Source organism: Protopterus annectens, chromosome 4.part1, assembly GCF_019279795.1.
Source record: "Protopterus annectens isolate FY-2018-M chromosome 4.part1, PAN1.0, whole genome shotgun sequence".
Lineage (NCBI taxonomy): Eukaryota > Metazoa > Chordata > Ceratodontiformes > Protopteridae > Protopterus > Protopterus annectens.
In genome coordinates, this window is record NC_056734.1 from 881,884,718 (window position 1) to 881,912,590 (window position 27,873).

Consider the following 27,873-nt stretch of genomic DNA (forward strand, 5'->3'; position numbering starts at 1 on the left):
ATATCTTTTCTGTTCTTCACGTCTGCTCATTCGTGAAGTCATTACACCACTCTGTAGTTGGTAAATGTGCTGTTTCGCTTTGGATTTCAGCATACTGGCTACGATTCATTCTGTGATTCTTATGGCACTATTTAGGTATGCAAATAGTGTGAATGAATAATATTCTAACGCATAAAGTCTAATAAAGGTGCTTATTCATAATTAATTGATGTTTATGTTGCTTTTCTATGTAACAATACTTCATGAAGCATATCCCCTACAGTAGCGCACTTTAAACACTAGATGGCAGCAGCTGCAAGGGACACAGCGAAAACACCAGCTGGTTTATTTTGTAACTGTTTATGTCAAAAGATAATCAGGGAAATATATTAACAATGTGATGTTTAAAAGTGTATTGCTTTAGAATGTCAGAGCGTAATGACTTCATTTTTCAACATTTTTTTATCAAATCATCTATGGTGTCAATATTAATGTTCATTATTTAAAATTGTAATCTTCCTGTTGATGGAAAGCAAAGTAATTGTTATGTCAATTCTGCCAGCTTTGTATAACTGCAAGTTTCACTAAACCAGCTCTTTCTATTCTAGGGATTTTTCTAATATGAAGAAGTTATAATTAAAACAGGTGATTATATGTGCTGTGCAAGAAAGCAATGGGTTTGTGGGCTAAATATCAATATGTTAGTTTCATCCAGAACACATTGTCATAAAAAATTTTGTCATAAGCAATTGTTTTATTTTGAACTCCATTGGTTCTCTAGATGCCTTTCTTTCTCTTGTTAAGATATGTGATTATTTTGGTGTTCATTTATATCTTGACTATCTATCTAGTTTTCATAACACACATTTTACTATTGTTTTGCAAGCAAATATTGATGTTGTTGCAATATTACTGAAAAGTACTTACATAATTTTATGTTTCATGACAGGTTTGTATGCATATGTATACATACAGTTTGGATTTTTAGTTAGGTAAGTTATGATTTCATGTAGTGTGATAGCTAAATGTTTGTATTATTTAGTCTTGACATAAGGAGAGATGAAATAATATATCAAAATATATGCTCTGAGAAGTTTCCTTATTAATTTGAAAATTACAATACCTATGGTAGTTGATACTCCACCCATCTTACAAAAGTCTAACACAATACTTCAGGTGCCCAACAGATGCTTATGATAAGGAAATGTTTAGATAAGCTTTGAGCATAACTTGAAGAAAAGACTAGAAGAAAAGAAAATAGATCTATAGGTTATATAATAGTTATCCCCTACATAATTTTAGAAGTAGGTAAAATAATATCTAAATGAAGGGTTTTTTTTTTTTTTTTTTCTTTTAATAGATTTGAAATATAACAAAAAGATGGAAAAGAAGAAAAATTATAAGATAAAATAATTCTCAAAGATATCTCATTATTATTAATATATTTTAGAAATATAACCCATAACTTTTCTGGTATATTTATCCCTATCTATATATTTATTAATTTTTAACTTTTAACATTTTTCTTTTATTTTATTTTATATGTACAAGTAGTTTAGTAATAGAAATGTTTGAACTTTAAGGTTGTGGTCTTAATTTAATTACTTAATAGACCCATAGTAACATTTATACATCTTGGAGAGTTAATAGGTTCATAGTTTGTTGGTCTAATAATATATTGGGTAGCTGCATTGGTGAATACTAGTCTTGTGCAATAATGATGATAGCAGGTGGTATTGATGATTTATTCATCAATCCAGGAACTAGATATTTCATGGTTAGTTTTGTATATAGTTATGTTTTTATGTTCTCTGAATTGTATCCATTGTATAAATCCAAAATAGTATATATTTGTCAAAAGTATAACTTAATTAATGACTGTGTTTAAATGTTTATTTTTGAATATAAATGGTCTTAACAACCCTACTAAGAGAGGAAAATTGGATAAATATCTGGCTTCTAATAAAGCTGATATTGTATTTATGCAAGAAACTCATATTATTCAGAAAGACTTAGGCAAAATATATTTTAATGGATATAATATTCTAACTGAATCTCATTTCCAAACTAAAAGAAGGGGAACAATGATTTTATGGAAGAAATATTTACCAATTCCTAAATAATTGATACTTTCACTGATAAAAATGGCATGTTATGTTTAGTAGTATTGGAATTAAATAAAAAATATTTCACTTTAGCCAATGTCTATTGGTGCTAAATCAGCAAATAAATACTTGGAAATAATATCAGCAAAATCCAAAGGAGATCTTATCATGGCAGGCAATTTTAATTGTATCTTATCAGTTAAGGATACTACTAAAAGCAGGAATGTTAAGATACACGCCCCAGCTAAAAAAATGATTAGTTTTGTCTCGTTATATAATCTTAAAGATATATATATGTGATCAAAGAACAGACTTCTCTTAATTTTACACATTTCTCTTATAGATATGGAACTCAGACAACCATTGATAAAGAGTTTATATCTGATAACTTAATACCTAAGGCACATGATGTTTTCATCACTTCCTGCCCACTGTCAGACTACAATGCCATAATATTTAAAATTAATATTAAACCGAATGATCTTATTCACTGGCAGAGACTACCAGCTTATATTATTAAGATAAAGGGATTTAAGGAATGGCGTATTAATGAACTGAATTATTTCCTTGAAATTAATAATAATATTGATACAAATAAAATAATTATTTGGGATTCTTTAAAGTCTTATCTATAAGGGAAAATAAAAAACCTGGTATCTTCATAAGAGGAAAGAATGGGACAAAGAATTATTCACCATACAATTGAAAATTGACACTTTAAAAATGAAACTACACCCTAAATATATGGGTTCTAACATGGAATTAAAACAACTAAACCTTCACTATTTAGAAATCCTTAGTCATAAAGTAGCAATTAATCTAGAGAGATGAAAATTGCAAACATATTCCTCCAACCCCAAACATATGCGCAGATTAGCAGTTAAAGCGAAAAATGTGACTAAAAATAGACATATAACAGAGATAATAGATACTTCTAAACACAGATCAAAACACTTTTGAGATCTAAAAGAAATTTTGGAGATTTTTCATTCCTATCATGAATCCAGGAATAAAGCAAATCTGAACTTTACTAATAGTAATTCAAAAGTAGAATTTTTAAGAAATAATATCAATAATAAACTTTCTAAGGAATAAAATAATAGATTATTTAAATCAATATCATTGATAGAAGTTAAAGACAGAATACAAAAACTTAAACATAATAAATCCCCTGATCTTAATGGTATAATAGGTGAATTATATAAAATCTTCCCTGATAATGTTTTGAAAATATTAGTAATAGCACTTGAAGAATTTCGAACATGTGGTAAACTTTTTCCTTCATGAAAATATTCATTAATTTCTCCCATTCTAAAGCAGGGTAAAGATTCTAAACTTGACGCCCCATTTCCTTGTTAAATATTGACTATAAAATATTCACTTCTATATTAGCTAAAAGACTAAATCAAATGATGCCGACTTTAATAAACAATGATCAGGCAGGTTTTATATTAAACAAAAAAGTTCATGATAATATTTTTAGACTCCTAACATTAATAGATTTTGCAAATAATAAAAAAAAGAACTTTCAGTCATTAGCCTAGACCTAGATAAAACATTTGCTTCTATTAATTGGACATATTTATACATGGTACTAGAAGAACTAAATTTTTCCTCTGATTTTATAGATTTATTAAAGAAACTATACAAATGTTCTATAGCTTATATTAAAATTGGTGCCTTGTTATCTGGTCCACTTAAAATACTAAAAGGCACTAGACATGGTTGCCATTTGTCTCCTTTATTATTTGCATTATCTATAGAACCATTTGCCAATTTTATAAGAAACAATGTCAATATAAGAAGTTTTGAAGTGGATGCAAACTATTCCTCTAAAATTCCACTTTTTGCTGATGACGTCTTATTAACAATTGGCAATATTGATTTATCGATTGACCATGTTATTAGAGCATTAAAACTCTTTAAAGAGATCTCAAGTCTTAGTTTTAATCAGAATTAAACAGAAACTATTCTTATAAATAAAAAGTTAAGTAACACCTTATCTATTCATAATAATTTTAATTGGACCAATGACAAATTGAAATATCTAGGGATTTATATTCATACTAAATGGAAAGACACTATAAAAACAAATTATAAAATGTTGTTTGAGCAAATTAGAGAGCATATTATTAAATGTAATAAAATGCTCCTTACTATGGAAGAAAGACTATCCCTGATAAAGATGATTTTATTACCAAAAATTCTATTTTTTCTGCAAGTGCTAGTAGCTCCTCCTTCTAGGAAGCAAATAAAATATTTAAATTCTTTATTAATTAAATTTCTATGGCATCCTCAAAAACCAAGAATTAAATATGACTAACACTATAAAAATTCAACTGAAGGAGGAATTGCTTTTCCTAATCTTGAACTTTATGCAGATGCTATTATTGTTAATATAACAAGTTTATGGTTAAGCCCAAGATACTCTTCAAATTGGAAATATTTACATAAAGCAATCCTATTAAGTAATATTGAATTTGTAACAAAGGGTATAGACTGCTCTGAAAATATTATGTTTTTCATAGTAATTAAAGAATTCTTTTTTAATAGTGAGGTGAAACATTTAAAATTTATTCCTATAATTAATTATATCTTGCAAAATTTAAAAAAGTAATAAATAAAAATCTACTAAATAATAATTTGTCCATCTTAATGTTCCCAATAATCTTAATCAATGGTTGTTTTGACTCCTTTAACATGGCGAAAATAAAAATTATGGAAGAAAATGGTTTAATATTTTGGCACCAATTTTTAGGAGACAATAATATTCTTGACATCACTTATCTCTTAGCTAGATATAATGCCTCCCATAATAATTGGTTAAATATACAAATCTTTAGAGAGTTTATTCTAGCAGAATCCAAGAGAAAAGATAAAACTGAAGACCACAGTTGAAGAATCCACTTAAAACAACAGTTTATTGCACCTCTAGAGCTTTGGCAACCACCTTCAAGGTGTACAAAACATCACATAACTTACACAGTTTATATACACTAATACATCTAACAATTAAACCAGCAGCCTAAACCAATTAATCAATAAACATTAAAAAATACTTAATACTACTTTCTCATCAGATAAGAAGCCTCCAGTTACATTCCAGATTCAGACCCTGAGGAAATAAAGTGTCATATTTCAAAATAAAAATACTTTCTTTATATAACAACTTCTTTTTATACAAATCATCAGAAAATACACCCTTCATAACATGTTCTAAGATAGTGGCTTGTAACCCATTTGGATTAGAATTGTGAACCAGCATAAAATGTTTAGCAACAGGGCTATCTTCTTTATTATTTATAATATTCCTGACATGCTCCTGCAGTCTACTTTTAAACTTCCTTTTACTTTCTCCTATATATACAAGGTTACACGGACATTTCAATGCATAAATAATACCTTCAGTATTACAGCTATATATATTTTTAACCTCAAATACATGGCTATTTATATTAACAAACATGATTAGCACTACTTAAAAGTTGGAACAATAAAATGACATACATTGCAATGACCACAGGGTGAAGTTCCTAGTCTCTGCATGGTCCTATATTGTAATGTCTTAGTGGGATATTTAAATTTATTATGTACCAAAATATCTTTTAAATTCCTACCTCTACGAAATGAGATGCTTAAAGACCTAGACAATACATTTTTTAGGTCCATTGATCTAAACATAATTCCAGTATTGTTTAACAATATCTATTAAAGCATCACTGAAAACACTATATGTAGAGACAAAATAAACTAGTCTTTTCTCTTGATTTCTAACATCTAACCTATACCCCTTACTTCCATACTTATAAGTACCAACTTTATGTTGTTCATTTGAATACTAGCTTCACTATAGCCCCTCAATTTAAACATCTCACTAGTCACACTAATTTCTTTAAAGAAGTCCATGTCAGTTGTACATAGCCATCTAAGTCTCATACATCCCCCATAGGGCAAGGAGACCAAAGTATGAACTGGATGACAGCTAGTCCCCATCAAATACTGATTACTATCAGCAATTTTTCTATGCACAGATATATGTAAAATATTGTTGTCCTCCAAAATCAGATGTATGTCTAAAAAAGTTATACCTTTGCCCACCTGTATGCTGTCAAAGGAAAGTCCAAATCTATTATGTTGCATAACTTCTATAAACTGACCAACATAAGATATCTCACCTTTACAAATAAAAACAAGATCATCTATAAAACGAAAATAACTAACTACATAATTTAAAAAAAAATCTATATGATATAACCATTCTAACTCATACAAACCCATCATCAGGTTGGCATACATGGGGGCAAAAGATGCCCCCATGGCAGTGACCTTGATTTGTATGTATAATTGTTCATTAAACATAAAAAATTATTATTCAAACAAAATTCCAATATTTCAATAATATAATACGTTACTGGACTATCATCCAAAAAAATATTTTACTGCTTCTAGTCCAAACTGACACTGCATGTTAGTATGCAAACTAAAAACATCAACACTTATAAAAAACATATCTGCACTCCATTGTATTTTAGATAATTTTTCCAAAAAAATTAAAACTATCCCTAATATAACTAGGTAACTTTATTAGATAAGGGAATAAATATTAATGCAAACATTTCCCAATATTAGATAAAAAAATATTTTTGAACAGATACAATAGGCCTACCAGGTGGGTCAACCCCACTTTTATGAATTTTTGGAAGACAGTAAAATAAAGCCAACTCATCATCAGTATTAAACTTTTTATCTTTGTCATTTTGTGAAAAATATTTTAACCTCACTCCCTTAGATATAAGGGTGTCAAAGTCATTCATAGTCTTAATATATTCATTTGTATTACTCTTAACATAGGTATTGATATCATCCAAATGTGTCATGCACATTTTATAATACTGAGCAACATTCGTCACCACTATCTTACCACCTTTATTAGATAGATGGTTGAATAATAAGATGTTCATTATTCGCTAATGCCTGTAGTTCCTTCCATTCCTTCTTATTCAGGTTATATACCAACTTATGCTTATACTGCATAAAATCACAACAAGCATTTTCTACAGCAAAATTCAACATTTGAGAAAAATATGTTCGTGTTGGTATGGAAGAATAAAATCACTTTTGCTCATTATTTTATCAGTTTTTAACAAACTATAGGCATTATAGTCACTTGCATAGTCAAAGCATTCCTCAGGGTCAGATACACACGAATAAAAACTGTTTTCTAAACTATCAGATTTTAACCAACTACCATCACCTTCTTTATACTGGTTATTGGCAAAAAATATATTAAATGTATCTTCCTACACAGTCTAAAAATAATTGAGTTGACTTTAATTGAGTTTAATTCAGTGATAACAGAGCTGACTGAATCATAAAGTCAAAAGAAAAGTGATGATTTCTGGGGCCTTTGCAGAGGCAGAGGTTTTGAAGGGGTAATAAACTCATACAGCATAATTTGTCATGTGCAATATTACTGTGAAAGGGAAGAAAGCCTGCTACCTGGTGCAACTTTAGAACTGTATGTGTGCATATTAAGATTTAATTTTTGTATTAAATAAACTAAAATAAAATAAAACTACTGCCTCAGCTCATAATGAAGCTTACGAAAGCTGTCAAAATATATAGCTGGCTAGTCCTGGTACAAATATAAGGTATCCATTTACAGTGATACTTAACTTGGTTTGACTACAAAACTCAAAAATAAGTCATCTTTTCTTTTTATTCTTTCTTTCCTTCCCTTTCCATAAAAAACTTGACTGATGGCTCTTCTACTTTTGACCAACTAGCCCCATTTGTTCCAGCAGTTACATTATGCTAGGCTAGGTATCACCAGGTAGAAACACTGGATTTGAATCAGTGAACAGTATCACAATGGACAGCATATTAAAATTAAGGCAGGGTCAGGCAATAATCACAAGCAATGCTGATGCCATTGCCTTGCACCTGTTGGCATGCAGCGTGTTAATGTTGTGCTGCTTTGTTCAAGAGGAATACGTAGCTCAAGATGGCTGATACAGACAAGAAAGCAGCACCAAAGTTAAATTGTACAAATGAGTTGGAATCTTAAGATTCTTCTGTTGCATAAGGCATTCCTGTGATATCGTACAAGAGAGCAGGCTAGCACATACGGTTGATGCATGGATAAACCAGCCATGAATACAAAAGAAAAAATTCAGCACCCCGAGTAGGTGTAGCAAAAAACTCATTTATTGTTAACCAGACCGGTTTCAGCAATTAGCTTTCTTCAGTGGTATGGTCAAGATGATTGAACAATCCCTATTTATAGGTAATTCAAATGAAAAATATGACATAATTTCCTGTTTATATAAATTATAAACAAAACAATAATCTAATTCATGACCATACAATGTGAATGAGATAGGACAATGGAAAAAAAGAGAAATATAACCAACAATAAACCATCATAGTTTAAGACTAACATGTATTCCAAAATTGGAATGCTGAAAACATATTGTTAAATAATAATGATAATCATATCGGACCGGTGAAAACTGTGTCAAGGTCATAACAAAAGATTAGAGTGTATGTAGCAATATTAAAATAGTAATGACAGATAGTTCTTCATAACTTGTCATTAAGACCTCGTGGAAACAAACCACCTAATTTAATTATCCATTTGGTTTCCTTACTGTTTAACAGTTTATGCCATCCAGTTTTAAATGCTCTGTGACTAACAATCTTGTCAATGCAAATGAAATAAAATTGAGCCGTTTTGTGTACAACAGTATGTTTATACAGAGCATTAGTAGCCCTGGCATTTCTAATATCTCCTAAATGCTCAGAGATACGAATGCACAACTGTCTAGAAGTTTGACCAATGTAAAATGCCCGACATGTACATATGGCCAAATAGATCACACAGTCCGTACTGCAATTGGCATAATGATTAATGTTGAATATCCTGCCTGTATTCTTGCTAGTAAATTCCTTTGTTGTGAATATATATTTACAAAAAGAGCAGTGACCACAAGGATGACAGCCAATTAATCTATCTCCTAGTAGAGTAGTCTGGGTCATACAGACATCCTGAGGTGTAATTCTTTTGTAATGTGAGAAATGTGATCCTAAAGTTTTGCCTTTGTGGTAGGAATAAAGACATCTGTCATCTAACCACTTAGCCAAATTTGTGTTTGTTCGCAGTATGTTCCAATGATTACTGATTATGTCCTGTAATTGGTAGGTGTTCCTGCCAAAAGTAGTTACTAGTCTGAGTAATTGGACTGATGATTGAGCAGTCTTGTCTTTATAGCCCAACAAACTGTCCCTTGATAAGTTGTTGGTCATACTAGCTGCAGATTGGACATCCTTTTTGTTATACCCATGCTGTATGAATCTGTTTGAGAGATCATTCTGGCAATGCTGAAGGTCTAAATGAGATGAACATATTCTCTTAATTCTGATAAATTGTGATTTGGGAATGTTTCTTATGATGTGTTTAGGGTGAAGGCTGGAGGCATGTAGAAGACTGTTATGTTGTGGATATTTTCTATGCATGGTGGTACGAAGAGTGTTATCCACTTCCTTACTTAAGTGAACATCCAAAAAATCAATTTGGTGTGTGTCATGATTTATTGTGAATCTAACACCCCATTTATTGCTATTCAAATATTCCACAAATTCCATAAGATACTCAATTCCCCCTTTCCAAACTAACCAACAGTCGTCCAGGTACTGTCTCCAAATATCCATTTCAGGCAGATATAGATTATGTGTTTCATTGTATATAATCTGATCTTCCACATATCCCATAAAGAGATCTGCATAGATTGGTGCAAAAGAGGCACCCATTGCCATGCCCTGAATTTGCCAGTAACATTGTTCTTGGAAATAGAACATGTTCTTGGTTAGAACGTGTTCAGCCAAACAAATAAGTAAGGTATTAAATCCCGGACTATAGAGGTTAGTCTTGAGCAGCCAATATTCCAATGCCATTAGACCTGCCCAGTGTGGTATACTTGTATATAATGATGTGACATCTAGAGTGCACATGATCCAATCAGCTTCAAGTTGTGATTCAGAGACAATCTGAAGGAATTCAGTGGTATCCTGCAGTCTCACCCGTACATGTGGCAACAAGGGCTTTAAATATTGAGTCAAGAAAACTGATAAAGGTTCCATCAGTGATCCAATGCCTGAAACAATAGGTCTACCCGGAGGTGTAGAAAGGGATTTATGAATTTTGGGCAGAAGATACAAATATTGTTTGACTGGATCCTGAACAGTGAGATGAAATTTCGTTTTTATACTGATAATGCCCTCTTCAACAGCAAGCTGTAAGAAATTATCTATTTCTTGTTTAAATTTGGGCGTAGGGTCAATGGGCATATGTAAATAATGCTGAGTATTTGACACTTGTCTTATTCCTTCAGCCCAGTAATAACTGGGATTCATAACCACAATGGCCCCACCCTTGTCTGCAGGAAGAATGGTGATATCAGTATTATTTCTAAGATTGGTAAGGGCCTGTTGTTCCTGAACATTTAGATTGTTTCTGATAGAGTTTCCTATGCCCAACTGGTGGTGTAGATCTTTGAGAACAGCATTCTGGAATATAGCGATGTGTTTATCCATTGGAGGACAAAACTTAGAGGGTAAGAATCGAAATTCAGTGGATCTTTGAGTTAAATTCTGTTGATCAAAAAATATTTTTAAGTTCAATCTTCTACAAAAATCTATAACATCTGATGCAAATGTGCTCTCATCAACAAAGAAACCAGGAATAAATCCTAGACCTTTATTTAGCAAAAGCTCTTCCATGGGTGTTAATACATGTTCAGAAATGTTATGCACATTTGAACAGTCTATGTTCATTTCACAATTGACAGAAACAGTTCCTCTAACGTTCTTATGCTTCCGCCCCCCCCTGTGTCTGTGCCTAAAGGGTGATCAGCATTGTGTACCCTTTTGGGAGTGGGAGAATCCGACATATTGGTGGATTTAGTATCAGAAGTAGATGATTCTTCCCCCGAACTCCTGTTGGGTGATGCACCCCTTTTAAGTATGGATCTAGGCCACTTTTTGCGTGTATGTGTAAAATTTTTGGTACCCTCTGCAAATTGTACCACTTTGTATATCTCAAAGGGTTTCCCCCTTCTATAATCTTCAATATATCTGGTGAATTTCTTTAATTTCTTTTCTTTAAGAATTTTTTCAGAGGCTGAGAGTTCTTTGGATAATTTACTGAGTAATTCTTGAAAGCTCGGTTGATTTTCATATAGCTTTAATTCTTTACACATTTCTTGTACATCACAAATACTGGTTTGAATAGTCCTGTCATAAAATGAAAACAGAATATTGACAAACATCATGGCTGAATCTTGTTGAGCAACATTCCACTCCTTAATCAATACGTCATCCGGTTGACCAACCAAAGGTTGCAATTTAGTTCTAAGACCCCTCAGGGCAATGTTCTGATGTTTATATGCCTTGAATAATCTGGAGTGCCAAATATTGGAACGTAATGTTTTAATTTTTTTGCCAAATTGAGTGAATAACATACTACAATCATCAACTGGATCAGAAGTTCCACTAGCAGCAGATACGTTATTCGAATCAATCCCAAATACATGAATATCATCTTTATCTGCACATAATCCATGTACCATATCATTTAGATCCATGACAATAGATTGTACGTATGTTGAAACCAAATGTGATGTGTTAATATCAAATTAGTATTTGCATTAGGATAGTCAATTTTATACAACCGAACCAACCTCCAAAAAAAGACTCAAGGAAAAGTGTCTTAACTAGTCCAATGTTAATGATGTTAACAATGTTAATGATGTTAATAATGGGTATTGAAATGCAGAGGGACCAAATAGTAACACATAACCAAGTTGTAAAATCCAAATGGCTACACACTTTGATCAATATTAAAAAAAGACAAAAAGTCCTTCCCACAATGCAATTACCTTTATAATAAAAAGGCAGAGACAAATATGTAACACCTGACCATAGTGCTATGCAAGAAATACTAATAAATAAGATATATGGAGAATGTGCTTCAGATAGACCTATACCTAATGAGAACAAAACAACATCTGTCTTACAATATTGTTGTAAAAGTCACCAAGCCAACGCTATTGTATTGATATACCCAACTAACCTTCAGAAAATATTAAGCACACAAAAAGAACTGAGGGCTAAATATCAGCAAATGATATAGTGTTGCATAATATATATGTATATCTTATCCGAAAAAAAGATGTTTAACTTGTTACACAGGCAGTTGCTATAGTTGTGCTGTGTCTTTCTGAACACAAGAGTATAAACTGCTTTGTCATCTTCTCATACATTTCTTTCCAGGGCTTCACCATGTTTTCTGTGAAACAATTATTCTATAATGAAAAAAAAAACTGCATTCCCCATGTATATTCTGCCATTCTCATTCTGCCCTTTATTATGTTATTCCACCAGCAAAATACCATCAATAACTCTTGTAGACCTGTCTGCTACTGTTATTACCTGACAAATACAAAATCTTGCTGAGTAAGCAGTTACAATTTGCAAAATCTAGTGGAAGTCACTTAGCTGTTGATACTGGAGAGGTGTTTTAAGATTTAGCATATGTCAACTACATTTTCTGTGAGAGACAGATAAATGCTGGCCTTCTGACCCTAAAAGTCAATGCTGCTACTACAGATTTAACAAGCTATGTAGCTTCATCAGTTACATGGACCACTTTTAGTTGTGATGAAGAAAACTTCATTAAGAGCTGCCAAAACAGACAACATATAGACTTGTGTGAGTATCATTAGAAAACTTGGCAACACTTAGATTTTGGAATGACAGACTGGAACAAAGATTATTTCTGAAAGAAATCTGTTCCTCATCTTATTGAAATGGTTTCTATTATGATCACAGTAGAGGTATAACTGCAGATAATTACTCCTCCCTTAATATAAATATAAAGTTATTTCATTTCAAAAGGAGAACAAAAAAAAATGATTTTGAACAGAACACCCTGAGCATCAATGGCCAATTCCAAAGTCTCTGTTATACATCAAACTGACAGGTGTTATTTTTCATAGAGTACTATATTCTTCACATAAAATGGCAGAATTTATTGACTGAACTGTCAAATGAAAAATGTTAGCATTGCTGATATAATGAGCTGAAACTGAAACACCACACTAAGCATTATTTTTTAATGTTGGTGGATCAAAAACACACAACTCCAACTTGCAGTTATTGAGGTGCCTTTTCAGATTGTAAATTTAAAGTTGTTTACAACACTTTTTTATTTTGTTCTAGTTAGAAATATACATTATGTGACATCAGAGAGTATGATCCGTACGACAAAATACCTTCATTTTATGTTATGTGGAATTTGTATATCTGTAGATATTAACTCCAACGTGGAGATAATGTGGTAGGTTTTGATTAATTCTGGCAAGATGTACAGAATATGTCATGTCTGCATTGTAATTTACATTCTCACCATTACACAGAATTTATCTATTTAGCTTGCAGCTCTGGAGATGTTTATACTGTATATTGTGCTCTTCTTAGAGCTGCTTGAACTGGAGGGATACATTTCATCCAACTAGTATAAATTACTGGAGACTACAGTTGCAAGTCTGTAGTAAATTAGTGACCCAGCAATCTGCATCAATCTAAAATCTGCATAGTCAGATTGCTGAGACCATATCACAGACTTAGAAACCCAAATTTATCCCTGCGATGAAATTCTACCACAGCAAAAGGAAAGGTTGCCATTCTTTTGCAGTGTTAATTACAAGAGAGGGTCATAAGGAATAGTCTTGCCAGATAACATCATAATTTTTTTGTGGAAGTGTTCATTGTGAAAAGTACTAACAGAACCTGGTGGAGAATATAGAGAGGTATTCCTGAAACAGTTTACAATATTTGCCCTAGCATCTTGCAGAAATTTTATTAAAACATATTAAAATGGTGCTCTTGCAAATATAATACAGAATGTTAAGAATCATCTGGCTCAATCTGAAAACGGGGACAAATCTTGATGAGGTTTATACATTTTCTCATACCTTTAAATCATCATTTAAAATTCTGCTAACATGCTACTTTGATTTACCATGACTGAATTTATCTGCAGCTCCATTACTAAGGACAGTGCTAAAAACACCCATACTTGGTTGTTCGTATTCCTGATCAGCCAACAATAAACAAAACAATAGCCTCAGTGCTCTAACCTACAATTAAATGAACAGAGTTCAGATAATGCAGAATTCTTTCTAAAGAAAGAAACTTGGAATGAAGAATGTTTTTTTTTATAATACTTGTGCTACAAATCATAGAATCTGAACACGAACCTTGATTTAGGACAAAATGCGCATCCAGTAACAAGGTTGCTGGTGGTTCTAGAAAGTGCATTAGTGTCAGAGGCTAAGAACATTTCAGGTGGCTGACCAGTAGCTCCATGACTGTTTTTGATTGGCCACATATTATATGGGTTTTGGTTGGCGTACAGGATCAACAAGCTGGAATTGAAAGAATTTATGGGAACTAATTGAATCTATGATCTTTCCATAACTGTGGATAGTAAAGTATACATAACTCTTTAAATTCTAGTTGCATGGACCTTTCACAGACAAGCTGTACACACTCTGGGTATATCACAGTTATCCACATGTAGATGATCTCAATATTCCTGAGATAAACTGATGCCACATTTAAGTGGATTTATCTGCTTCCTCAACAAGGTAGAGGAAGTACATAGTACCATCCATGCCCTTTACAGTACTGCCATCCTTCACAAAGTGCATAAAGCTACAAATTGCACCCATGTGACAATAAAGGCTTTATCTGATGGCCATATTAACTTTACGCAAAATAGAATTGCTGCCACTCCATCAATTGCCAGGTAGTGTTCATCTCAAATGGTGCCATAGTGTATGTGTCTGCACACCATCCCGGCAGTGCCTATGTTTCCCACATATGCCATACACATCATCTATTTTTGTCACATCCTGCATAATGACATCTCACAGTGCCACCAAGTAAGTGCAAGCTCCTCTGTGTACCCACATGTCTAAAACCACAGACAGCATGTATACATTCCCAACCCATTCCACTATCTCCATATATATCTGTAATATAGTCCAGCTGATGTAGGATACCCCCTGGATCCAAGATTTATAACACCCTTACAGAACCCAGAAAATATGGCCAGACATGAATGCATCTCCGTCAATGTCCAAAGCATACTTCTCAACCTCTTAGAGCAAGAAATCTGGACAAAGCCATAAATAAAAGTGGGACAAAGGCCCAAAAATAGGGACAATTTTTAAATATTGCTCTTACAAACTTAGAAAGTTGATAGAACAACAGGTTTTGCATTAGCATGAATTTTCTAAAGGGTAGGAAGTCTGAAACTCAAATGTCCGTCATAATTTTCTAACTTTAATCTTTAATAATTTGCCACGAATTTGCCAGAAAACCACAATTTTATGAAAAATGGTCCAGAAATATGAGGCAAAAGTCTGGACATTCTGCAAAAATCTGTACAGTTGAGATGTATGGTCCAAAGCAGGAATAGATTAGACCATGTGTTCAGCCTGGTGTAATCCCAGACACTTCTGAGAGGTTATTGCAGTGTGCCCCTACCAAAGCATGTCCTGTTTATAGGATGTCACATCCTGCATGATATGAACCTAACGAATCAGACAGCGCAAAACACTCTACATCAGCAAGAGCAGGCCCTGTCACAATGACAGCACATTATACATGAAAGGTCTTTAGAATTCCAAGTGTGCACACTGATTGGGCACATCAATCAGTGTACCTGCTGTAAATTAATCATATTCTAACAGAAAGAAGTCTGGTTCCTAAGCTAAAGTTGAGTGGACAGACTTTCACTTAGGATATGTTCTGTCTCTCCAAGCATTTCATGATAGTTTTTTCCCCATTAAAATACTAAACACACACACACACACACACACACACACACACACACACACACACACACACACACACACACACACACACACACACACAAACACACAAAAAAAATCAGGACATTCTGCAAAATCCTGGACAGTAAAAAGATACAGTATTACTGATGCAATTAACTGCAGTGTTTTAACCATGCCTTTCAGCAGAATGCCCTTCACTTTTGTCATATGTTTTCCCCACAACTCATGGTTTCAAAAAGCAAAACAAGAGACAAACTGAGAGGCAAACCAATGCATGAATGCTCTCTCTCTCTCTCTCTCAAAACACAACTCCTTAGCAGTGTACTGATGTACTCTGCAAATGTGCAGACGTACATACCATATGTGTCAACAGAACATCAGTAAAAAATTAACAGTGTAGAAGGTCACTAATACACCGTTATATAGGATGAAGCTCTCGTGATCAAACCATACCAGCTGTGGGTTAATCCTGCGATACCCACACCTATTCGATGGTTATTGATAAAATAAGTAATGACACTGATGGAGATGGATATCAAACAGATTTGACACCATACACCCCTAGATGGCACTCTGCATAGTATAAGCAACAGGTGAAAAAGATACAGGAAGTTCAACCCGGGGGGGGGGGGTTGCATATAAATAGAGGCAATGCTATATCACACAGAGCTGTACTGGGCAGTGTATGGTTGAGTCAAATTATATATTAGACATCTCCACTTGCTTCATGCAAGGAGAATGATGTGGGTCACAGCAGGCATCATTTGCACAGCTGCTTTGAGACACGAGACCATCAACAGTACAAGGAAGTACGGAGCTACTTCTGATTGGAGGTGGGGGGCATAAGTCATGGAGGTGGAGAATCGTTGATGTCATAGATAATTTCCTCTATTGACTGGATGGGGAAGCCACTAAGGGTCTGTGCAGTGGTGTCTCTTTAATGGTGGATCCTGGGGAAGGCACTACAACTCCCTGAACTAAGACTCAAAGATAGCTATACATAGATTCCCCAGACCATGCATTTTCATTTACAGCAACTGAAAACACATTTAAAAATCCGTGGGTGGTCAGTGGGAAGAACAGTGGAAAGCAGCAGGGCTCTGTTGGCAGCTTAGATTTAATGTACCCCCCAGGTCTAAATGATTCATTGTCCCTTATAAGCATTTTAAGAATGCAACAGATGAATTTTTGATAATTTATGGTGATTCATGATAACTCCCTGGGTTGAATGGAGTATGGGATATAGTTATTGCTGCATGTGCAAACTGTGCTGCCATTAATGCAGCTAACATGGCTCCGAACACACTCCTGGCCATAAGCGGCACTGGGTATAGGATGTCGATGGTGGCACTGGCTGACATCTGCTTGGAATTGATTATGTATTAAGTAGGTGCAAACCTAGACCACAGGAGACCAGTCATGGCATTGTCCCTGGACTCCATTGTCTCCTGAAAGCTTTGGCCCTGCTAAGACACACCTTTTTAGAGGATTTACAATATGTCAATCATCTCAAACTTAGCATGGATAACTTCAGACTGTAAACAGATTATAGTACCAAGCATTTATTTAACTGAGGAAAAGAACAGACTCATGTCTGAAGATGTTTAGGAAAATGGCTGGCACCCGGAGCCACTGTTAGCTTGCTGTAATGTGGGTATCCAAATGATTGAAACTATGTCCAGATGTGGCAGTGGTAGTGTATGCTCCCTAAAATCATTCTGAGCAGAGTTGATTTTTAGCATGTGCATTATTGCTACTCAATTGACTGGCCTCCATACAAGATATGTGGCATATGGTCACTTCCAGAACCCATCTCCCTTCCTGATGGCATACTTTTAATATCAGTCTCCATGCAAGGATGCCAAGAATGACCATCTGTAAAAGTTGCAGTCCTTTCCAACACATTCTTACATCCATTTTGTAATGCCTGCCTTATCACACCATTAATATGCTTCTAACAAAGCAGTGTTCTGCAATTCATATTACCCACAATTCTGACATTATGGGCTCCTTTGTCCCACATGCAGTCTTGCATAGACTGGCCAGAGCCCCTCCTCTGAAATAGCATCATTCTTGGATCCTGAAGACTCCATTCTCAACAGGGTTGAACTTGCCAAAACTCTATTAACTGCTGCATCTGACTAACATGCTCACAGGGGTCCAGGGAAGTAAATATTGTGGGAAGAAATAGCCAGGGAATTGTTATGGCTAGGCTGGTATAGGCCCTAGGGCTGATAGCCTAGTACCAACCTGTGAACCTATGAACCTATAAGATAGTAGCATATAGTAGTGTTCTGTGGGCACAGTGCTTTATCACTGAAATACATATATTGGCCTGGCAATTAAGCTCTCGTCAGAGTTAGAAAGATGTTAGAGGTCCCAGATATGCTGGACATAAGGGTATCCTAGTGGTTAACAAGGTCGGTAGTGGTAAGTGTTGACTTGTGCTAGGATATAGTTGGAGTCAATAACACATAACAGCTGGTGTGCAGTATCACATGTTCGCATGAGAGGCAGGGATATAATGCCAATGATAGTGTGCTGATAGCCCCAGTAGGTGTACTCATGTCAGAAAAGCACATCATGTGAAAAGAAGGCAGGGGTTGGAAGTTCAAGCAGTTGTGCATTACAGGCCAGCATATTCCAGACCAGTAATGGGACCACACATCCAGTCTGCTACCACTGCCTAGTCCAATCCATTGGCGCACAGGTATATAACAATGGTGAAATACAGCCTAAGGAAAATGGAACAGGAGGAAAAAAAGCCCTACCAGGGTGAGCCTGATATCCCTTTGATACGGCTGTAGGTCTGCAGCTGCATAAAATACAAAATGAACAGTGTCAGTTATCTATTGCCGACCAGTTCAGTGGCTGTCTGAAAAGGCTATTCACAAGAACGCTACAATATGTGTGCTGCTGCTGTTGCCTTGCTCTTCTTTTTGGCATTTGACATTATGAATAAGTCAAAGATATTTCTAATAAGAACTATTTTGCACCATATATCTTAATAAGGCAGGATTTTGCCAGAGCCCAGGAAATGGCATGCTGCACAGATGCACATCTGTGACATATGGTACAGCACGATCTGCTTCTTGCAAAGGCAAACTATGTTATGCATGCTTGCTTATGCAGCCAGGCTGTGTGAGTAGAAATACTGCACAGTGCTGCAGTGCTTCATATGATTCAAAGTCTCATGTAAGGAGTGACTCTCAGGCTACCATTCTGCGCTGCTATAGATCTGTATCAATGACTACTGATTACAGTGCCCCAAGGGCACCCCCCTGGTATGTTAAGGAGAGCAAAGTAATGTTATCTCTCCAATACAACCTATTCTGGGTGCATATGCTGGACATTATACAGATCTGCACCATAAGCTCAATGCCTGGAATGACTTGTCTGAGCAGTTGGTCAGTGTCACAGGCATTCCCATTCTAGTAAGCAGTGCGGATTCTGGAATGACAGCTATATGGCTCATCTCTGGGTCGTCACTGCACTGAATATCTCTGGGCATGGGAAACAAAGGTTCATCATTAACATCCTGAATGTTACAGTAGAAGTGCACATTAGACTGCACTAAATAATTTGATTTTTTTCTATCTATCATAGTTTTATTCATAAAGAGATTTGCTTCCTCGGACATACCCTAGGATATACAAAGCTGGCTGTTGTGGGTGACTGACGTGAAGTTGTGTGTGCTGTTTTTAGTAACTGTATTGCTCTGATACTCTGTTATTTTGTGAGGTAGTACAAATGGCAGTGCCACTGTGGGGAGAGGGGTGGTGGGAGTTGTGGACATCATTTCATCCTTCCGCTGCATTGCACAGACCTCTCATAATATAGATCCTTGTGGTCCACCATACCAGCATGTAGTAGTATAGATGTCTGTCCAAAGTCTGGGCACTACTTCCTGCTTCTGGTTAGTTGTGCATATGCTGATGCTGTATTGTCTAGGGCTGTTGGCGCCATCTTAAGTTGCTGTTTTTCACATGTATATGTGTAGCTGTAAATTTGCAGTGTAATTTCTGCCTCAGTGACATATGTATAAATATGTGATGGCTTGCATATCCCTCTTGTCTTTCCAGATGGACAGAGTGAGAGGATAATGCTGATGGCTGCCTCAAGAAACAGCAGAAACTTATGGCATAGAAGGGCTGTTTGCATCATATTTATACACATATACCATGTACTGTATACTAGTTATGGGCTCTCATCTCACATAGCACCACTCCCTTTATATTTGGCTTCTGCAGGTTACAGTGATTCATCTTCATCTAAGCTGCAGACATGTCAGCTGCCATACTGGCTGATGCTGAGGTGGGTGAGCAGCGTGGGATTGACTCACAAGGAAGGAGGTCTGGCCTGTTCCATACTGGTAGCCCATCTTAATAACCTGTTCAGGTTTGACCAAATCTGAAACATATGCTGGAGATGGAAAGCTGGGTTCTGAAGTAAGTTTTTGATTCACTGCACTTGTTGACCAATGCCTTCAGAATATTACAGGTGGGTGTGGCCACTAGACACCAACCAAATGGATCTAAGGCCTCTGTCTACTGGATCCCCCTAAGATTCCTCAGAGCTAGTTCACAGATGAATATCTGCCTGACCTCTCACTGCCACAACAATTATTCAACCTTGTTTGACTCTGGATTTTCTATGTCCCCATAAAACCTATACTGTGCCTTCTTTCCTCCATCTTAATGGCTTTCACCCCTTTCCTCTTCCTTTTTCTTTCAGTATACAAAATATGAAGGCCTTTCCCCCTCAAAAAAAGTGTGTTATGATCCTCCCAACCCTACTTTCTTTTCTATAGTAATTCTATTTGTTCTTTTATTTGCTATACCATTCTTCTACATTGCTTTATGCCCTTTTTGACCATTAAATGCAACCAATCTGTTGTACAGCTTCACTGCTTGGTCTGCCACAGTTACTGTTTGCACTTTATGGCAGCATGCGGCAGCAGCCTGTCACTGTGGGTGAAAGCTGGGCCTACCTGCTCTATCCTTTATGCATAACTCTCTTGTGGTTTACACAATGAGGCATGAAACCCATGCATTGCCTTTCTTTGTATGTTCTAGTCCATTCTGTTTATTCATGTCTATTTTGACCTGAATAACATTCTTTTTTTGTTATACAATCTGTCCACTGCCCTCAAACATATCTTTATGCATCTTGGCCACTATGTGCCACCAAAGTTACAAAATATCACAAGTCCAGAATAGTATTGCCTAGGAATTCCAAACATGAGTGCAGTGGTCATGGAACAGTTTGAGAGTACTTAGTAAAACTAGTCACAAAGCATACAACCATGAATAATTTTACAAGGACAATATAGTATCTGGTTTGAATGACACCCATCTGATACAGATTTGACAGCAAGTAACCACAATCTAAGTCAACAGTGTCTCCGTAGGGTTATATAATTGCATTCCATTTCTCATCACAGTTACTCACATTGGTATTAGCTACAGTATAAGAAATATCTGCAAGCCTATAGACTGTATTAGGTTGTGCATTTGAATTACTGGCAAATACCAGACGGATATAACCTACATAATAGCTGTGGTGCCCAGAGAAGAAAACTCCAGGATATGTAAGAATACTATACCATATATCCACAAACATGCAAACAATCTGGACTTGTGTTTCTTTCAAATGTCTCTGATTTTTGAGGAACATTACAAAGTGAAATTCTTACATTGTTCTTTCCTAAAAATGTCTGGTTTTGAGACATAACACTGATTATTATAATAGCTAAGTAATGTCAGATAATCACGTCTAACTGTTCCAAAACTGTACTTGAGTGCAAATCCTACACACACACACACACACACACACACACACACACACATATATATATATATATATATATATCTAATATATATATATATATATATATATATATATATATCTATATATATATATATATCTATATATCTATATATATATATATATATCTAATATATATATATATATATATATATATATATATATATATATGGGTCTATATTATATCCTCAAAAACTGAATTAGCTGAACTGTATCTACATCAGAACACCCCCCACAAAAGCGAATTAGCTGAATTGCATGCATTTCAGCAAATTCAGTTTTCGATAAGGTAATATAGACCCATATATATATATATATATATATATATATATATATAGGTTTACCTTTACAACACTGAATCACACTGGTGCGATTGCTCATATAAGCAAATCATACCCACAAAAGTCATAAGAGTGACAATTTTACATGTTCGAAAATCAGCAAATCGAAAAGCAGATTTGCTGATTTTCGAACATAAATATAGAAAAAAATGTAATGAAATGTGCGCCCCCCCCCTTAATATTCTAACTCCAAGATCGCACTACAGTGGGGAAAATGACCAGTTTCCGATACCCACTATAGTGCAATCTGCCCCAAAATGCTGAATGTGCAATGAGCGAATGTCACTGTGCATTCACTCATTGCACATTCAAACCTTTTTCCTTTCGGCGTTTGCAAACTTTGAAAACGGCCTTTTGGACAATTGCTGTTCGCCCTTGTGAAATACGCACACATGAAGGTAAACTATATATATATATATATATATATATATATATATATATATATATATATATATATATATATCTTCCTTCAAAGTGGATAGTACATTATTTAAGGGTGTCCCGGTTTTAGTCACAGCCTTTGTCCCTGTATTAGTTTTTGACGTTTTCTCTGAGTATTGATGTAAAAGGCTGAGAGCTATTGTCCCTCTGTGCCTTCTGAATGCACATAGCTTAGAAAACAAAACTGAACAAATCAATGCATTTTTCATCCACCATAATCTTATCCACCTGTGATAGGCTCACATCTGAAACCACAAACATCCAGCACCTCTTCTCCTCTTACAGGATCCTCCATGACCCTAGCCCTGGCAAAATACCTGGTTGAGGTAATTCCACATTAGTTGCCCAGGTTAATGCCTGCTCACAAACAAACCTACTCTGGCTCTTATAAAGTTTGTAACTAAAATATAAAGTTTTCATCTGTCTCTCCATAAACTTTCTCTTGTCACTACCTTCCTACCCCCACCATCCTCACTATTCAAATTAACACCTCTCATTACAACTACTCTATCATTCATTCCTAGGAAATAACATAATCATCATCATCATTGTAGGGGATTTCAGTTATTCAAATTCCACCCGTTCTGATATCTCTCACTTTCTGTTTGAGCATAGCCTTCTTCATCTTATTTCACAGCCCACTAGACCACACTTAAATCTTCCAAGCACTCAATCCTTGACATTATCATTACTGGCATACTCTTCTGTCTGTCTATCATTTCAGTCCTGCATCCATCATTCAGTGACTTAACTATTGCTCCATTAAATTTACTATCAGCAACCAATCTATAAAGTTTTACCCTGTCTAAAAGATACTTTGACTTCCTACAACAAAAAAAATATCCAAACTGCAAGACCTCCTAGGAAACAACTCCATGTTATTTATAGTATCTAAATAAGATTACTGCTCTGTAATGATTTCTCTAACATATGCCCTGTTCCTCCTCCAAAAAATTGTTCCTCTTCTTTCATCTTCTTCCTCTTCTTTTTCTTTGTCTTCTTCTTCCCAGAGATTAAAAGAATCTTTAAACCACAGAAACCAAACTGAATAATAAAAGATCTACAACATTTACTAAACATTTAGGGATGAGGTTTGGGTGAAATGGAAACCAGACCCTTCCATAAACAATGTTATCCATCTCACCACCCCCAGAAATAGGTCTACTTCACCCTGTTGAAGGCCGACAATATCAAAGCTGATATTGTTGGCACCAAAATGTCGAAAGCGAAAGTCATCGCGCATGTAAATGGAAATCTCTGTAAGGGGAGATTTCAGTTTACAGCAATGTAGTGTGATCTTGGAGTTGGTATATTTAAGTAGCCGGGGGGTGGGGGGTGCAGGGGGGCTTGCCACCTGCATAGAGCAATTCGCATTGTGTTTGGGTGTTTTTTTTTTTGTGTGTGTTCAATGTTCAGGGGTTTCTACATTTTCTTGTCGATTATTACGCTGTCGACAGTTTGAGTTTTTGACAGCGTAATATAAATGCCCAGAAACTTATTCAAACAATCCATCAAAATATACAATTCATTCATTCACAAATCCAGGCAAACACAACTCTTAAACTATGCAAACATTTTTTGATCAAATATATAACTTTATCACAGGTCTAAAACTAGCAACCAGAATGTGGTAAAGAGATCCTCATACTCAATGACTTGCTGCATGAATTGAGTAACTTGCTGCTGTCTCCACTCACTCATCCTCTCTACTTCTTCCAACACATTAAGTACAAAGGCAAAAACATTCTTCTAAACAACATTCAAACTGACTGCCACCCCCTGCAGTCATATAGTTTCTTTTCTACTGCTGCAAACACCTTAATCTTCCATCTGCTCACTTCTTCATCATCTCTCTTTTTCTAAAAACATCATGCCTGAAATCTAGAAAACTTCTTTATTAAAAACTTTAAATACAGCAAGAGCAGCACTGATACCAAACCTATACAAGCATGAGCATGTGAAGGAATTGCAATTTATAAAATTCACAATAGAAATATAAAAGTTGAGCACATAATAACATGAGTGAGCGTTTGTCCCTGTAAAAAACAGGAATTAGTCAAAACATCAATACCTTTGCTTAATACTAAATTTAAAAATCCATTAGCTTGTCACATGATTAACATAACCAAACCCAAAAAAATCATGTAATTTCCTTTAAATGAACAAATTAATATGCAAAACCTGATGAAAATCTAAACCTTATATAAAACCTAATTCATTTCTAAAATCATGTAAGATGCATATAATGTTAAAAAAATCATAAGGTTTCTTACAAAGTGTAAACAAAAGTAGAAATTTATATTAGGAACCAATCTATGTAAGTACTTAAAAGACTATAAAAGTTTCCATTACAAGTGCAGTTGCTAAAAATACATTTGTTAAAAACAGTTATTAAAAACTTATGCTATTTATTGCTGTAACATTTTGAAAGTATATTTATGATAAATACAAAAATAAATCTATACCTAAAAAACATTTTTTTGTGCTAAATGTATGTTATGCGTTATTTATATTCAAACCCAAAACTTTAAAAATAACCTTACCAAAGTCTTTGATAACCTAAAAAATAAATGTGTGTATAGTTGTGTGTGTGTATATATATATATATATATATATATATATATATATATATATATATATACATATATATATACATATATATATTTTCCTAATCAAATACCAACTCAAAATTTAGCTGCCCTCAGTTTCAAAACCGGATTGAAAACCTCACAAATGGATTTGCACTGATCAGACCTTTCACACTTCTTGGTCCCTGCTTTTGTATGACTTTCTTTGCAATTTTCCCATGGTTTTCCAGTAAATTTTTCAAATCAGTCATAGTTTTATATACAAAATGTGGGGAATCAAGCAGTAATTTATAAACATGATCATTTGCCTTAAAAATGGTGCAATTTTTAGTAACCAACTCAAAAATCGTTTCTGTACCAGTATAATACGGTATGACTAGGACTCTTTCAAATACCTGGTGATTCATATTAACATTGTTCACTGGATTTTTGATGAATCCCAGCCCCAACAGTGGCTGGTATTTTTCTCCCCATCCATTAAAAACCTTGTTTTTAATTGTACTCACAATTTCCAGGGGTAGCCTGTCTCTAAAAACATCTCTCCTAAAACATTGGCTTCCCTAAACATATCTGTCTTTGTTGGGTGTCTTCTGGGCAATGCTCACAAACAGCCATTTTAATAAAGTCTTCTTGTAAAGGAAGATGTGACAACTGATGAAATGAAAATGCATGTTTGGAAAGGTGGGTTTCTTGTAAATAACAGAATCAAATCCTCCTCTGGTCTTAAAAATAGTTGTAACCAGGTAATTAATTTGCTCTGAATGGAGATCATGAATAAAGGTTAAAAAAGTAGTAGAACCATTAATATACTCTAAAAAATCCTTAATTAAATCAACGGTCCATTCCAGAGGATGAAAATGACATCCAAAAATCTTAAATACAGTTTACAGTAGGAAAACAAACTAGATGTAAATAAACAGTTGCCTTCCCAGGCCCACATGTCAAAATTTGCAAAATTTGGGGCACATGAAGTTTTTTTTTCACTCTGAAAATGAAGCATTATTTAATTTCTTAATGTGCTATCACATTGTACATAATGTAACTGGACTTACATTGTTTTGACTCATTGTATAAATGTGTGATTATCTGTACAATACCAAGAAATGTCTTTAGATATAATGTGTCCAATGTATAGTGTCACTTGCCTCTTCTCAGTACTAACCATACTTGTTTGTTATTATTGTTACTTGTTTTAATCTTTGATTCTGCTTTTTTCTTGCCAATGTAATACAAAATTGTACTAACAATGAAGCTTTTCTCCCGAGGCCTCCACTGAAAAAGGGCAAAATGACCAGTTGGACTTTCCCAGTAAACAAATGTAAAATAAATAAAAATAAATAAAATGAAAGAAGTTCCCATTGCAGCACCCTGGACCTGCTTGTAGGTTTCTCCTTCAAAGAAAATGAAAGTGGAAGTACTAAATCCATAATATTAAACACAAAGAATATATCCTTGCTATTTAAGGATTCAGTAGAAATTAATAAATCTTTAAACATGTTAAGACCTTTGTCTTTGGGTACATGTAAATAGATCTATTGCATCTACAGTGGGAAATGTAATGTTTTCATCCCACAAATCTAAGGAAATGCACCCTCAAAAATCCCAAGAATCCTTGAGAATGTGGGGCGCTTGCTGAAGAAAAACCAGCAAAGGGGATGTCTTGGCACTGAGAGCCGAAACTATAGGTCTTTGTATGGGATTTTCAAAAATTTTATGAACCTTTGGATTGCCAAAAATGAAAAGAATATAGGGGAATTTGTTCATGAGAAATTCAGATATACTCTTGGATATAATCCCTTGCAAGTGACAATCCAGTAAAAACAAATCTATTTTTCTATAGGTGATATTAATTTCATTCTGAGATATCAAGCAATAAGTGCTACCATTCTGTAATATCTCAAACACACCACCTGAGTAATTGATGGTATCAAAGATAAGTACTCCTCCTCCCTTATCTGATTTCATTATTCTAATGTCCTTGTTGTTCATAACAGTATGTAAAAGTCCTTTCTCTTTCTCATTTAGGTTACTTCTACAGCTGAACATTTGAACCAAAAAATGCTTGCAAATATCTAATTCACCTTCTCAAAACTGAAACAAGTGGATGAAATGGGGGTTTATAAGTGATTTTCTCTTAAAAGGATCCTGTGTAAATTGGTCCTATCTGCAAAATGTATAGCTAAGTTCAGTTTTCTAGCAAATACTTTTAATTCTTGGTCCTGCCTTCAAAATGTATAGCTGAGTTCAGTTTCCTAGCAAATACTTTAATTCTATCAAAATGTCTTCTGAGTTAGTTCTTAAAAAGTTAAAATGTTCTTTATCTATTTCAAAGAACTGTAATTGTTGTTGTGTCTTTCGGCTTTTCCCGGTTAGGGGTTGCCACAGCAGAACTCCGGTCCACTAATGATTGGCAATAGATTTTTACATGCCAACTTGCCGGCCCAGATGCACAACCTTCAACGAAGGTACACCCATTCACACATGTCTCCACACAGAAGACGCTCTAGCTGAGAATCGAACAGGACAATGTCTTACTGTGAGGCGACAACGCTACCACAGCACCACCACTGCAGTCAAAGAACTATAATTAAAAATCTTAAAATTCTGGTATGTTAAAAGACAACCTCCATACTCAGAAACTATATTCTCCCTAGTGTGATGAATTAAACTTGTC